The sequence below is a fragment of the Balaenoptera ricei genome, chromosome 15 (assembly GCF_028023285.1).
Source record: "Balaenoptera ricei isolate mBalRic1 chromosome 15, mBalRic1.hap2, whole genome shotgun sequence".
In the NCBI taxonomy this organism is placed as follows: Eukaryota; Metazoa; Chordata; class Mammalia; order Artiodactyla; family Balaenopteridae; genus Balaenoptera; species Balaenoptera ricei.
The window spans coordinates 66,658,672-66,673,763 of record NC_082653.1 but is presented as its reverse complement, the minus strand read 5'-3'; the positions used below and the strand labels follow the sequence as shown (position 1 = coordinate 66,673,763).

The 15,092-nt window shown below is 42.7% G+C and overlaps 1 long non-coding RNA gene across 1 annotated transcript; it reads right to left on the bottom strand.

The window, feature by feature from the left end:
• Positions 1 to 585: 585 nt before the first annotated feature.
• Positions 586 to 8,058, bottom strand: LOC132349537 (uncharacterized). Its single transcript, XR_009497685.1, has 3 exons — positions 7,754 to 8,058; positions 5,516 to 5,633; positions 586 to 1,613 (listed from the first exon to the last, which is right to left on the bottom strand). It is a non-coding gene; the product is annotated as an uncharacterized LOC132349537 (long non-coding RNA).
• Positions 8,059 to 15,092: the final 7,034 nt, after the last annotated feature.

Sequence of the window (15,092 nt, the reverse complement as noted above, 5' to 3'; positions counted from 1 at the left end):
GAGACTTTGTCAGAGTGTCAGAGAAGGGTCAGAGAAGGGTCAGAGAAGAAGGCAAGCAACATGAAGGGGTGCATAGACATTGTAAGCATATAGGCCTGTGTTTGAACCTGATGCTGTCATTTACCAGGTGTGTGACTTTGGGGAATATGACTGAATGTCTCCAAATCTTAGTTTCCTCCTCTGTAAAATGGGAAGAAAAAAATACTAGTACCTGAATTGAAAGGTGACTGAACATTAAGTGGGATTAATATATATGTATCTTGCCATAGGACCTGACACATAGCAAGTACTTTATAAGTGATTGATATTATTAGTACTGTTGTTATTATTACTAAGTATTCTTAAGAAGAAGAGTCATAGACCCTCAGAGACCCTTTTCTTTCTTCTTCAGCTCACTTTAATCTGCTAGGAAGATTCACCGTCTATCTCTGGGTTGTAGGTGACACCCTCATAGTCCTTACCACTCTCCCTTTGCTGGATCCCTGGCTCTGGGATCCAGAGGTCCCAGGAACTTACTCTGTGGTTTGTTATTCAACAACATCAGTCTCCCCTTCTTTGTTTTCCCCAAAGATAATCCTTAGGGTCTTGATTTTAAAATGATTTTATTATTGATTCTAGGAAGAGTAGATACCAAAAAAAAAAAAGACATAAGCCATGGAGGAAGGGACACCTTTTTGAGGTGCCTACACTGTTCTCACAGCTATTATCTGAAGTCTGTAGATGCCACATAGAGATAAGACATGATAATATTTATGAAATGCCTTGCATGGACAGTGTCTTGCATTTGGCAAATGCTCAGTAAATGGTGATTCCCCTCCTCTGGTCATGATTGCCCCCAAATTTGAAGTGACTTGTGGATGATTCTAATTTCCCAACCACACCCACAAACCTCTCTGTGTGGAGGTTTTGTCCTAGGAGTGTGATGGGGTGTCATAGCATTTTGTTTCCTTCCTAATATCCAGTTTTCTGCATGATTTTGTCACTATCTGTCTACTTGTGGGAGTAATTATAAGTTTCCTTCCCTCCTCCCTTTCTCCTATTCTTCCTGTCTTCCATGATTTTCCTTTATCAGTTTCTCTTACTATTTTATTGAGTTCTTTCTTTTCTTTTTTCCCCTTCCTACCTTTCTTCCTTCCTTCATTTCTTCCTTTCTCCTCCTTCTATTTCTCTTCTTCCCTCTAATTATTTCCACCTTTCCTCCCTGCTTCCATCTCACCATTCCTCTTTCCTTTTTTTATTTCTCAGTTTCTTTCTATTGCTGTTTTAATTTTTCTCTCATTTTTTCCTTTTTCTCTGTTCTCCTCTCCTTTCCTCTCTCTCTCTCATTCCTCCCCTCCTTTTCTTTTTTCAGCTCCTAACATGGCATGATTTTGAACTAATAATCAAGGAAAGATAGAAATCAGATCACATCTTATCATAATCTCATATCCCCCAGAGGAAGGCAAATGATGCAAAGGGAAATAAAAGGGGAAGAAGGGCAGGACCCAAAGTAAAACTCCTTGCAAGTATCACTGGGCCCCGATCTGCCCAGACCTCTTCCACTCCTTGACTCGAAGCTTCGCCTGCTGGATTTTCCCCGTGAAAATCTTGGGCAGATCCAAGACAAACTCCATCTGTTGAGGACAAAATCAGTCCAAAGTGGGCTGTTCATGACCCCAATGGGGTTGGATTTCTCAGAGGAACTGCTATAGGGTGAGAGGAAACTCTTGAGGCTGAAGGCTCCAGGTGAGTGAGGACAGAGCCTGCTCAACGAACTTAATCTGTCACTTCAGGGGAGAATGACAATTGTGGTCAAGTTGGCAGATAAGGCAGCTGCATTCAAAGCCAAACTGGAATTATGGGGGCAACGAGTGAACACTGGGATTTTTGACATGTTTCCAACATTAGCAGAGATTTTGAAAGAGACTGAGCCAGGGCCTTCTTTCTCCCAGCTGGTACATGATCACCTATCACAGCTTTCAAGAGTTTGAGCATTACTTCCCCACCGCAAAAGACACCCGAACTGGGAAGGAATGGATCCGTGACCCATTTGTGAATAATCGACTTTGTCCGTGCTAGAAGAGGATCAACTGCTTGAGATCGCAAGTGACGGTGGCCTTAAAAGTATGTTTGAGACAACTTGAAATCTCCATACGTTCTGGATTAAAGTCAAGGAGGAATATCCTGGGATTGCCACAAAAGCACTGAAAAGCCTGCTTCCATTTCCAGCATCCTATCTTTGTGAAGCAGGGTTTTCTGCAGTGACAGCAGCCAAAACGAGATCATGGAGTAGACTGGACATAAGCAACACATTTTGGGTGTCCCTGTCTCCCGTCACCCCCAGATGGGACCATCTAGTTGCAGGAAAACAAGCTCAGGGCTCCCACTGATTCTGCATTACGGTAAGTTGTATAATTATTTCATTATATATCACAATGTAATAATAATAGAAATAAAGTGCACAACAAATGTAATGCACTTGAATCATCCCGAAATCATCTCCCCATCTCCCCACCACCACCCTGGTCCGTGGAAAAATTGTCTTCCACGAAACCGGTCCCTGGTGCCAAAATGTTGGGGACCGCTGCTCTAGGACAGGGAAGAAACAGCATGGTGAATGCAACATGACATAGTAGACAGCCAGCTGAGTTTTCACCTCAGATTCTCTGGGCTCCAGCCTTTCCTTTACCACTTACCTGGCTTTGGTCAGGTCACTTAGTTTTTCTGAGACTCAGTTTTCCCACTGAGTAGACTGGAGGATAACAACTTTGTTGAGTTTTTGTGATTAAAAAGTGCAATTTCACGGACTAAATTCTTGGCATGGGGTTGTAGGGGAACAAAATTTGCCAGCCCAAAATGTGTCTCTTAGGCATGAGGATTAATTTAGGCTGATTATTTTTAAGAAACAGAAGACTCAGGATGTTTTTCTTGTTACTTACCCCTTAATTTTTTAAAAGAATTTAGATAAAGGGTCTGTTCACCAGAGATATCTGCAAAGAATATGGGCTAGATGTGCTGGGGAGGACTCAGCAGGGCCTACACATCAGTGCCCAACCTGCGACCCATGGTCTCTGTACAGCTCAGCAAACATTTTTTGCTATTTACCAAACATTTGCTTTTCCATCTCCATGTGAACTGCCTTACTCCCTTTTGAGGTCCCAAACCACTACCCCCAACATCCTCTTTTGCCTTCAGCTGAAGATGGTATTTAAGGTGAGGGCTTTGGCCATTTTGGCAAGTTACTCAGTTTTCCTGGGTCTCTCCCATGCATACACGATTAAACTTTGTTTGATTTCTCCTGTTTATCTGTCTCATAGTGATTTAATACTTAGACCAGCCAGAAGAACCTAGAAGGGTAGAGGAAAATTTTTTCCTCTCCAACAGTGTAAACACTCAAAAATATTAGGTGTGGTTATTAATCTAGACTAGAGAGAATAGATATCTAAGAGTTAGAAAGCCTGGTTTTGAATTCCATCTCAGTCATTTCCTATTGGTGTGTCCTTGGAAAAACTATATAATCTCTCCAATTTCACTTTTCTTACTGGTGAAAAGGAATGTTTGATATCAAGGACCCATCCATTTCAAATATTCCTGAATTCTAAGATACAGATGATGAAGACAATTCATTGAGGCTTCCCATCGTATGGATCAGCTTGCCAGGGCTTTGGTCTAGGAGTAGATGGTCTTGGGTTTAACACAAACAATAACAATAAGGATACTGATATAGAAAAACTGTCTTCTTAGCAGCTGATATGGGAATCTTCCATAAAGTAAGACTGACTTTGTTGAGGAAGGAGTGTGTTAAAATCACAATGGAGTAGATCAGGAGTTGGCAAACTATAGTCTGTGGGCAAAATCCAGCCCTCCTTCTGGTTTTGTAAAGGAAGTTTTATTTAAACACAACCAGACCCATTCATTGACAATTGTCTCTGGCTGCTTTCACACTGTAAGGGCAGAGTTGCAATAAAGACAGTATGACCTAAAATATTTACTGTTTGGCCCCAGTAGTGTAGGCAGAAGGTAGAAGGAAGCCACAGGGGAGATCCAGGTTTAATGGTAAGAAGAAAGCTACTCTGCATATCATGAAGAAGGAAGCAGAAGGATGTAGTCACTGGAAGGAGGGAGAAAGTGGAAATGACCTGCTGCTGAGGGCATTCTAGAGGAAAGACTTGTAAAAGGAGACACACCTATTGAATAATATAGTGTTATACTGTGTGATAGGACCACTCCACTCGATACTCCAAGATGTTCAGTTACAATTCAAAATTCATAATATGATTGGATTTCTAGTCTCCTTTTAAAATACTTATGAAATGTTTATTATGTGCTGGTCGCTCTTCTAAGTGCCTTATGCCTTACAAATATTAACTCATCTTCTTAACAACCTGGGAAGGAGTAACACCATTAGCCCAATTTACAGATAAGGAAATTGAGGCACAGAGCAACTGTTGAGAAAGTAAGTGATGGAGGTGAATGTTGAATGTAACAGTCTGATTTCAGAGACTGTGCTGTAATGCCTCACTATCAGTTTGAGGCTGAAAGTCTGCATGGTGGATTCTTTGACGTGGGACTCAGATCCCCCTGCAGAAATGAAAGACTTACTCTTCCACTGTCAAACCCCTTTGGGGAGTGCAGCAGCCAAGAAGGGCTATCTCTCCCAGGGCTACACCCCTTCCCAGGGCAGCTTGCATCCATGCCGGACCTACGTGAGCGTAAAGACCCTCCTCCTTGCCTTCCCCCAGGAAACCCTGAAAGGTTGTCCTAGCTTCAGAATTCCTCATGGGGTTGGCTGAAGCCCCCACTGAGACTACGTGACAGTGCATCTCCACATTCTGCCCTGGAGTTTGAGGGTAAGTTTTCTCCTGGGTTTGTGCTTCTACCCTCTCTGTGTTGGCAAACTATAGTCTGTGGACAAAATCCAGGTTTTATTCAGGATCTATTTAAAGGTTTCATCCTTTCTCCTTAAGGCCTTGTTCTGTATGCAAGTATTGATACTTATTTGAGACTTTGGCCTGATATTAAAATCAGGCTGTCCCAGCTGAACTGCGCTAACCTTTGGCCTGATTCTCTTTGGAACAGGGGCTGTTTCTCCTGGAACTGACTAGCCTTCAGCCTATTCCTTTGGGAACAGGGGTTATTTAACTGGAATTGTGCTGATTCAGCCTTTGACCCAATTCCTTTTGAAATAGCGGTTGTCCTATTGGAACTGCACTGAGCTGCTTTTGGCCTAGCTCCTCTGGGACCAAACTATTCCCTCAGAACTGGCTGGCAGTAGGCCTGCAGGCAATTTAGGTTGTTTGAGTTGTTCAGGCTGTTTGAAAATTATTCTTTTATTCTAGAGAAAAACCTCTGGGAAATAGAATTCCCAGTTATCTAAATATTTTGACCGTACCCCACCAGGGACTCTGGTCTATTTTATGTTTGAAAACCACAGTCCTCACTCATGCTCATTTCTAACTACATGGACTGACTTAACTAAAGACAATTTAGAACATCAATGGTCATTACGGGGAACTTATGAAAACCCCAAACTTACCTCTCTTAAAATCAAATTGAACAACTGTAGCTCTAAAATTTCCAAAACTGAATGGAACACCTATTTCAATTAGTGTTTTAAGACATCCAAATGTTATCAGGAGCCTCACATTGCCTCTCTGCAAAATAAGATTTTAAAATTAACTGAGGCAAACAAAGAAAGAAAGATAAAATGGCCTTTGAAGCCACCGGCTCTTCTTCCTTGGCTTCTTTGTCTCAAGCTCTGTCTCTGGTGCAATCTGTGGCTCTACCTCAGTCCCTCCTGCTCAGGCCCCACCTCCAGTGCTATCTTCCTCCTTCCCTTCTATGTCACCTACACCTCCTCTATATCCTCAGTTCCCACTTACTAATTCTCTCACCAAACTTCCCTTTTTCTCTGAAACTCTCCCCACTCCCTTTCCCTCTGACTCGATCAGTATCTGTCCCTTTAAAATCAGGCCTTCTGAGAATCCAGAAGCTAAACCCTTAATTTCTTATATTCCCTGAACTAAACCTGAACTGCGAGCCATAGTCAAAGATTTTCCCAAAGCAACCAAAGATCCTCACAGATTTGTTGAGAAATTTAATATAGTCACTCAAATTTAACCTGGTTTCTCCAGTTTATATCAGCTTGTCGGTGAAGGCCAGGCTCAGTAGTGGATGAAAACTGTTAATTGGGAAAATCCTGAAAGGTCTCTAGAATTACAACCAGGAGACCAGCCTGCCAACTCATTATGTGATCCGCTAACCTATTATGTGATTAGGCCTGATCGGGCAATTCCTAGGGCTTTCCCGAAGTCTGTTGATTGGAACAAAATTCAGGCTTGCACACCAAAATCTGATAAATCTGTTCGTGACCATTACAATCAACTTCAGATCATTTTAAAAGAATATTCTGGTCTTTCTGCAGATGTTGATTCCACTTGGGGTAGCTTTTAGCTCTATGTTTATTAGTGGTTTGAACCAGGACATTTCACTCCATTAAAAAGGACCAGGATGGAATGGGAAACTATGTCCGCTCCCGATTTAGTTAATCTGGCAAACCAGCTGTCTCACACTCTGTCACCTAAAAGGTGACAGACTGCTAAAATTCTTAATCTTCAACTACAGCAAATGAAGGCCCGTAAACCAAAAAACAAAACAAAACAAAAACAAAAACAAAAACCCAAAAAACAAAACAAAAAACCAAAACCAAAACCAACAAACAAAAAAACACCTAGTTTGTGCTATTATCGCAAAGATCCAGAATATCGTAAAAGAGAGTGTTACAAATTTAAGTGCTTCGGGCACCTTCAGCCCTCCAACATTCTCTCAATTCTCAATGATGAGGCTCAGGGCTCTTCCCATTCCTCCCTCTTAATCAGCTTGGAGAAACATTTCTGCAGATTTGGGATGAATTACTTCCACAGGAGCCACGCTCTCAGTGCTCAGCGGCACTACTATAAAGCAGCCCCTGTCTCGGAGTACTAAAACAGATCAGATAGTGGGGATCTCTAATGAACCTCAAGAGATTCCTGTCTCTGAACCCACTCCCTTTCGTTTAGGCCCTTTGAGAGATACATACCCTTTCCTACTTAGTTCCTCTGCCCCTACCCATTTATTAGGCTGGTACTTCTTAGAAAAGTATCATGTCAGAATTTCTTTCTCAAAAAAGGGGGAAAATAATTCTAGAATTTGACAGTAGTCATCAAAGCAGCCAACCGTGTGGATTAAATGATCCTTTGATATCCTTTATTTGCTCTGTCTCTGATGGTACTAGAGCTGATTCTGGAAACACTGATCATCTGTCCCTATTGGATTGGCTACCAACCTCCTGACGAGCAAAATCTCCACCTGATATTGGCAAAGTGCACAGGGCATCTCCCATCAAGATTCAAATAGACCCCTCAAAACCTCTTCCCGGAATTAATCAATATCCAAAAGTAAAGAAGCTCTTCAAGGCATAAAAAGTCCATAATAGAAGATTACAAGGCTCAAGGCCTCATTATCCCTTGTATTAGCCCCTGTATACTTCTATTCTAAAACTTCTATTTTACCAGTGAGAAAACCTAAAGGCTGAGGGCAGAGATCTGTCCAGGACCTCCGAACAATAAACAACATTGTTATCCCTCAATACCCTGCTGTTCCTAACCCTCATTACTACTAATATCCATTCCCACTGGAAGCAAATTCTTTACTATTTATGCAGTTGATTCTTTAGTATTCTAGTTGATGAACTAGCCAACACCTTTTGCCTTACCTAGGAAGAAAAACAATTTACCTGGACAGTAATGCCTCAGGGTTTTATTGAGAGTTTGTCACAAATCCTGAAGGCTGATCTGGATGATATCAAGTTCCCTAGAGGTTCTGCTTTGCTGCAATATGTGGATGGTTTGCTTCTTTGCTCACCTTCTCCAGTCTCTTCAGAGGAAGACAGCATCCACTTGCTAAACCTTTTAGCCTTAAAGGGACTTCAGGTTGCCAGGTGAAATTTGCAGTCCACCCAGATTTGAGTTTGATACTTAGGAATCTGATATCAGAGTGAAGGCTACACTTAGATCCAGATAGACTTCACAGTGTCCTAAGTTTCCCAAAACCTAAAACTAAGTGCCAACCGTGAGGTTTTCTCAGGCTAGTTAGTTATTGTTGAAATTGGATTCCAAATTCCTCTCTTATGACCAAGTCTCTGTATGTTTTACTAAAGAATGACAAACCTGGCCCAATTTTATGGAAAGAACAAGATGGCATAGCCTTCGAAGCCTTAAAGGAGAGTTTGATGAACTCATCTGCCCTTGGGCAATCCAATTATCAGAGTCCCTTTTTCCGTTTTGTATATGAAAAGGAAGGGAATGCCCTTGAGGTACTCACTCAGAAACATGGAGACCATCATCAACCTATAAGGTATTATAGCCAGCAACTGGACCCTGTGGCATGGGGATAACCCCCTTGCCTTAGTGCTGTTATGGCCACTGCCCTTTTGATTAAGGCCACCACGAAAATCATTGTGAGATTCCCTTTAACCATTTTTGTACCTCATGCAGTAGAAGCTCTCCTGAATTTCCATCATACCCAACATTTCTCAGTCGGCCACCTCACCGCCTATGAAGTCCTTTTGTTAACTGCTCCTCTCATACCTCTTTTACATTGTAGTGGCTTTAATCCAGCTAGTATTCTCCCCTCTGTCACCAGTGATGTCCTTCATGACTGCGTAACACTGGTGAACCACCTCCTGACTCTTCATGGTGATCTACAGGAAACTCTACTGGGTAATGTTGACTTCTCATGGTTCACTGGTGGTTTTTATTTAAAAGGTGGCGATGGCAAACATTGTGCTGGGTACGCTATTACAACTCCTTTTGATGTTGTTGAAGCAGCATCTTTACCTATGGCTACTTCTGATCACAGGCTGAATTATATGCTCTTACAAGAGCTTGTACTTTAGCCAAGGACAAAACTGTCAATATTTATACTGATAGTAGATATGCTACTCCATAGCTCATGATTTTGGAATATTGTGGAAGTAATGTGGCTCCCTTACTTCCACCAGAAATAAAATTAAAAATGGCCCCTATGTTCAGGAATTATTGAATGCAATACTTTTGCCTGTTGCTTTAGCTATTATTAAGATTCTGGGGGCATTCTAAACTTGACTCTCTGGAAGCAAGAGGAAATCACTTTGCTGATATTTCTGCAAGAAATGTTGCCCTTAAAGGGACCAACAGCAGCCAAACCTCTGTCATGGTCCAAAGGGATATTTCCCCAAATGATAATTTAGAAAAACTGGCTACAGAAACCAAATAATTGGCCTCATAAAAGGAAAACAAGATTGAAATTTCAAGAATTGTTGGTTTGATAGAAAGAGAAAGCTCTGGTTTGGACCAAATAACAACCCAGTCCTACCAGAGACTCTAAAATTCCTCCTCCTCACCACTGTACATGTATTAAACCATTGGTCTACTAACAAAACAGTAGCCTTCATGAATCAATACTGATGGGGAAACATTGACAAGGCTGAAGAAAAAAAAGAAAAGGCCTACCTCACTTGTCCCTCTTGTCTGAAGTACAACCCAGGAAAGCCTGTTCATATTGCTCCTGGACATTTTAAACTGCCTAATGTTTCATTTGAGGTCTGGCAAATGGATTTCATACAACTGAATCCATCTAATGGATATAAGTATGTTTTCATCATGGGCTGTATATTTCACACTCTACTGAAGCCTTTTCTTGCAGACAGGCTACTGCCTTTTCTGTGGCTGATACAATAGGAAAAGATTATCCTACCTGGGGAACACCTCCGGAACGTCACAGTGATTGAAGAACCCATTTTACTGGCCAGGTACTTGAACAAGTCTGCACTCTTTGGCCAGTTTTGCAACACTTTCACTGTGCTTACCACCCTCAAACTTCTGGTTTACTCAAACACACTAACAGCATTATTAAGAATCAGTTGGCAAAATTTTGTAGAGGCCTTCCAAATACCTTGGCCAAAGTCATTGCTGTTGGTCCTTCTAAATCTTAAATCCACTCCTTTTGGAACTCACAAGCTCTCACCCTTTGAGATAGTCACAGGCCACCAAATGCACCTGCCTTTTTTGACTGACAACTAATAAAAGGAGCGCTACTCCAACATTTCAAAGACCTAAGTGCTTCTATTAAAAATAACCACTTTTTGGTAGAGCAATCATTTCACAGTGAACTCAGGAAATGAGGATGTTGAGCATCACACCTTGCAGCCTGGAGATTTTGTCTATTGAAAAAGACACATCCAGAAAAAGATTCTCTTCAACCTCACTGGAAAGGCTCTTATCAGGTACTGCCAACTGACCCTGTGCTGCCAAACTCCAGTAACTAGACTCTTGGATTCATGGGACACAACTAAAGAAAGCACCAAACCCTGACTGGATGTGCCCATCTGAGGGCCTGAAAGTAAAGATTTCCTGGAATTGAATCAAATGACATCTGATGAGAAAACTTTCCCAAGATAACTGGACCAGGCCTGGTGGAAGATTGTTCACCAAACCTTTGATGATGACATAACATTTCAAACGATCCTCAATATCTATGATCTTGGTAACATATGGGCTTAATAAATAAAAACCTCAATTGAAATAGAGCTGGAAGACCAGAAGGGGAAGCTCTCATGCCCTATGACAAGAGCAGAGCCCAATGGGAAGAAAAAGGACTTCCTCTTCTTGCCATTGAGCTCAGCCAATGAGAGACTTCCACAACTCAGCCAAGGAAAAGACACTATACTTTGAACTCTCAGCTCCTTCCCTGGATGCTTTGTTTACTATAGCCCTGCCAACTTCCTTTTCTCCTCTTCAAAAGAGTCCTCCTCTCCTTGTTGCAGGTGAACTTGCATATGGCTTGCCATGGTTGCAGACCCCGAATTGCAATCCTTTGCTGATCTCAAATAAACCCGTTTTTGATGGAGGAATAACTGACAGTCTATTTGTTTTGGGTAAACACCTTTCTCTCCCTTCCCTTCTATTTCCATCCCCAGGTGTTGATTCCAAAGCACTCCCTAATAAACCTTTGCATGTTAATTTCCTTCCCAGAGTTCGCTTCTCAGAAAACCCACCTATGATAATTAGCCTGTGCTGACAAAGCATCAGTGAGAATCTGGGTTACATAAGAATCTGAGGGGTGTTAGGCGTAACGTGATTGCTCTCACTTTCTACCCCAGACACAAAAATAATTTTTTCTGGGCTTCCCTGGTGGCGCAGTGGTTGAGAGTCTGCCTGCCAATGGAGGGGACACGGGTTCGAGCCCTGGTCTGGGAAGATCCCGCATGCCGCGGAGCAGCTAAGCCCGTGCGCCACAACTACTGAGCCTGCGCGTCTGGAGCCTGTGCTCCGCAACAAGAGAGGCCGCGATAGTGAGAGGCCCGCGCACCGCGATGAAGAGTGGCCCCCGCTCGCCGCAACTGGAGAAAGCCCTCACACAGAAACGAAGACCCAACACAGTCATAAATAAATAAACAAACAAACAAACAAATAAATAAATAAGTAAGTAAGTAAATAAATAAATAATAAAGTAATTTTTTCTTTCCCTGGAGCAAGGTTCTATTTTGTACCCACCTCCAAAAACTGGGATTCCCCTTCTGCATCAACCTCCATGCCTTAGTTCCCTGCCCCAGAGTAAAAACAGCTGAATACAGGTAGAGTGTATTCTATGCTATTTACCTTTTCCAGTAAGAGCAGTTCCCTTTTACTGTGGGGAGCCACCCCTTCCTCACTCAGTTCATGTCATGGGTGTAGGGCAGCTCTCTCTCCCATCTTTCCTGCACTCTCTCCAGGGTTGATCACATGACTCAGAACTGGCCAATCAGAGTGCCCATTCACCTGGTCACCAGGATTGGTTTAATCATGGGCACCTGACCTAAAGTGGTCCAATGAGAATCAAGTTGAAGAGTTTTGCTGGTGCCTTTGAGGGAAAAGATGCTTTTTTTTCTACCAGGATTATCTAAGCTGATGAAACTGTTTGGATCTGCTGGGGGCTATCTCAAAGGGATAGCATTTTAAGAAATGAAGCCAATTCAGAAAGAAGGAGAGTCAAGAGATGAAAAAGACATCCCTGATCACATCATTTGAATGACTGGTATCAGCCACAAGAAAGCTTCCCCAACCTTGGACTTTTCAGTTGTGTGAGCAATACACTTCACGTTGAATTTCTGTCACATGCAACTGAGAGAATCCTGAATAATATAGCAAGACCTCAATATCAAGAGTGGGAATATAGGCCAGGTATTGGCTAGAACTTGTTCCCATGGGAGAATATGACTTTCAATTCAGAGTGAATCAAAGGCCAATTTTCAGGCATCTAGACAGTTACTGGATTGTCTTTTTGGACTTTCTTGGTCATAATCAGGCAGAACTTTAAAGTCTTTGTCCTCAGCCTGAAAAATAGAAATACAAGAGGAGAACCATCTTTCCTTCCCTAAGTAAGGGGGAGCATGGGAATCCAGAGATGCAGAGACCTTACCTTCCTTGGGTACTTGTATGGGGCTGTCACTGACTTCACATGCTGCTGCAGCTCCTTGGTGAGCTCGTCCGGGTCATGGGACAGAAACTGTGGAGCCAGGGCCACAAATGCCTTGACTACCTACAGCAAGGATGAGGGCCAAGAGAGAATGATCAGAGTGCATCGCTGTCTCCTGGGATAATGGGAAATCGGTGCCAAGACTACCATCACAGCCACCACCTTTATATCCCCTCACTGGCTCCTCCAGATATCTGGGGCAAGGGAAAGGGAGGAACTGCGGACAAGCATGGCCAAAGTTCCAACTCTCTCTCAAGTTGTTTACTGATTGAGCAGGTAGGACTGTAGATTGAGACCAGGATCACCTCATATCCCAGGGACAGTAGAGAATGATGGGGGGGGGGGTGGAAATGGTTATATGAGAAGAGAGGAAAATAGACTGGGGACAATAAACATAAATGATTTGTTTAACCTCTCCAAACTAGTTTGCTCACCTATAAAATAGAGATCCAATTGTCATAATTAATGGGAAATAAAAAGAAATCATATATAGCATGGCTTAACTCAGTTCTTGGCACCCAGGGTTGGACCCCATTTGCCTAGTGGAGCCTATGATATTTCCCACGCGTGCCAGAGGTATGATATTATCAATTTTCACCCTGCAGAAATATACCTGGACATCGACCCACATCTCTCCACCTTAACCTTTTCCTTCACATACACCAAGCTCCTTTAGATTTTATCTGGGCCTATTTCTCTAACCTTGGCATTATAAGGGTCTTTTTTCTTCCCCTACTTTCACTATAAACCCCACGTCTCGAAGGCTCTGTCTCTTGGCTCAAATTCCTCCTCTGTTCTGGTCAGGTCAGATTCTGATTCAAATGCCAAACAACAGGATAGAATCCCTGAAGCCCCCAAACAGTAGACTTTATATGGTGCTTGCTACATGCCAGGCTTTGCTTCAAGCACTTTACAAATATTAACACATTTAATCCTCACAAAAATATTTCATCTTACATATGGTTAAACTGAGGCAGAGAGGCTAAGTAGCTTGCTTGCCCAAGGACACACAGCTAGTAAGCAGCAGGGCTAAGATTTGGACGCAGACTGTCCAGCCCCAGAGTCCATACTCTTAATTACCATCTGCACACCCCCAGGCTACAGCTTCCCCATCACCTCTCCTCAGATGGGCTCCGGGCTTCTTACTACAGCTGTCTCAGCCGCAGTAGGTGCTCCATCAGTGCATTCTCCACTTCTGAGGGCCCAATCCAGTACCTGTAGAAGAACCTGTCCTTCAGAGAAAACTGGACTCTCAACCTCTAGCTCAGCCCAAAAGTCTAGAATCAGACAGAATAAAGGACCAGATTACCCTTTCCAGCCCAGAAACCAAGCTTACCCATTGGAGTTAACGATATCACCTGCCGGTTCCATGAATATGGGATCTGCCATGACCAGATGTGCAGACTGTTCATTTTACAACTTGAACTACTACACATGGTGGGACTGCCCTGAACTCACCAACTTCAGCCCCCAGGTGGAACTGGAACTTCCCCTTTTATTTTATTTCACCCAGGATCTCTCACCTACCCCCCTGGGTCCGGTCTGATGGATAATATTGATGAATTCATTCACCCATGCTCTAGGGCCTTTTCCCCAACTGATTCTACCTTCCCTTCAATCATCAGCCTAACCCCTGCTCCACTCCACGACACCACTCAAGGGCACCAAGATTTATTAGACATTTTTCTTGGGTCTAGATTTTTAGATTTGAAAGTTCTAGAGATACACCAGCAAGCCACCAGGGACTGAGTCAAGGTGCATATTTCTATAATGGCTGAACCCCTCTGTTCAGCTGAGGCACTTGTTTATGAGCAGTGAGAAGGATTGAGATTTACCTCTTGATAGAGCAACTTTATATCTTGTTCAAGGGTAGGGGTGTGAGCTCCAGATTGAATGTTTGGTCACTGGGTTAAAAGGTGGCATAGGGAATTCGTAGCCTAGCTCCTTCATTTGGAAGATGGGGTATTGAAGATCTGAAAGATCAAGAGGTAAGTCCAAGGTCACACAGCCATTACAGATGGCAGAGCTGAGACCAGAAGCCAAGTCTCTTGACCTCCAGCCTGACTTTTTCTCCTGACAACTATGCAGCCCCTGCTGGCATTAACTCTGTGGCTTTGGGTCAATCTGTTAACTCCTCTGAGGATGCCTCCTCTTTTGTTGAATGGGGAGAATCCTATGCCTTAACTACTTCACTGGCATGTGAGAATAGAGTGGGACAATGGACAGGAAATGCTTGGAGAAGTGCACAGTGTAGCTGTGCCTTCATATCTGAGGCTCAGTTTTCCTCATCTGTATAATGGGAATGATATTTTCAATCTACAATTCTTTCATTTTACACACTTATGTACCACCGTTCTAAGTGTTTCACAAATATTAATGCCTTTAGATATCCATGATAATGCTATGAGATATTATAATACACATTTTACAGGTGAGGAAACTGAGGCATGAGAGATCAATAACTTGCTTAAGATCACACAGTAATTAGTGGAACAGGGTTTTAAACTCAAGTAATTTGGCTCCAAGGACTTCATGGGGTAATTGGAAGGATTAAATGAGTTTAATGTATGTGAACTGCT